Below are 307 nucleotides of genomic sequence, written 5' to 3'. Positions count from 1 at the left end.
AGCGTAGATACAGAAAGAGGTGCAAAAAGGAGATGTACGACCGATCGAACGACAAAAAGAATGAGAGAAAACCTGCAGATAAAAAGACACAAAAGAGAAGGAAAGAACAGAAGGCGAAGAAACCTTCACGACGTCCTGCGTGTCTCGGGGAGAAGAGAAGAAACAACTGAAGACTTTCGAGTGTACGTACACCGAAGGATGATAGAGTTTCTATTGATCCCTTTATATGTACGATACCCAAGGAAGAGGGTTACAAGACCTAAGCGTCTATCCACTTGTAGATGTAGAAGAAAAAAGAAGAGAAAGA

Source organism: Cystoisospora suis, assembly GCF_002600585.1.
Source record: "Cystoisospora suis strain Wien I chromosome Unknown contig_4858, whole genome shotgun sequence".
In the NCBI taxonomy this organism is placed as follows: Eukaryota; Apicomplexa; class Conoidasida; order Eucoccidiorida; family Sarcocystidae; genus Cystoisospora; species Cystoisospora suis.
This window is presented reverse-complemented; position numbering follows the sequence as displayed.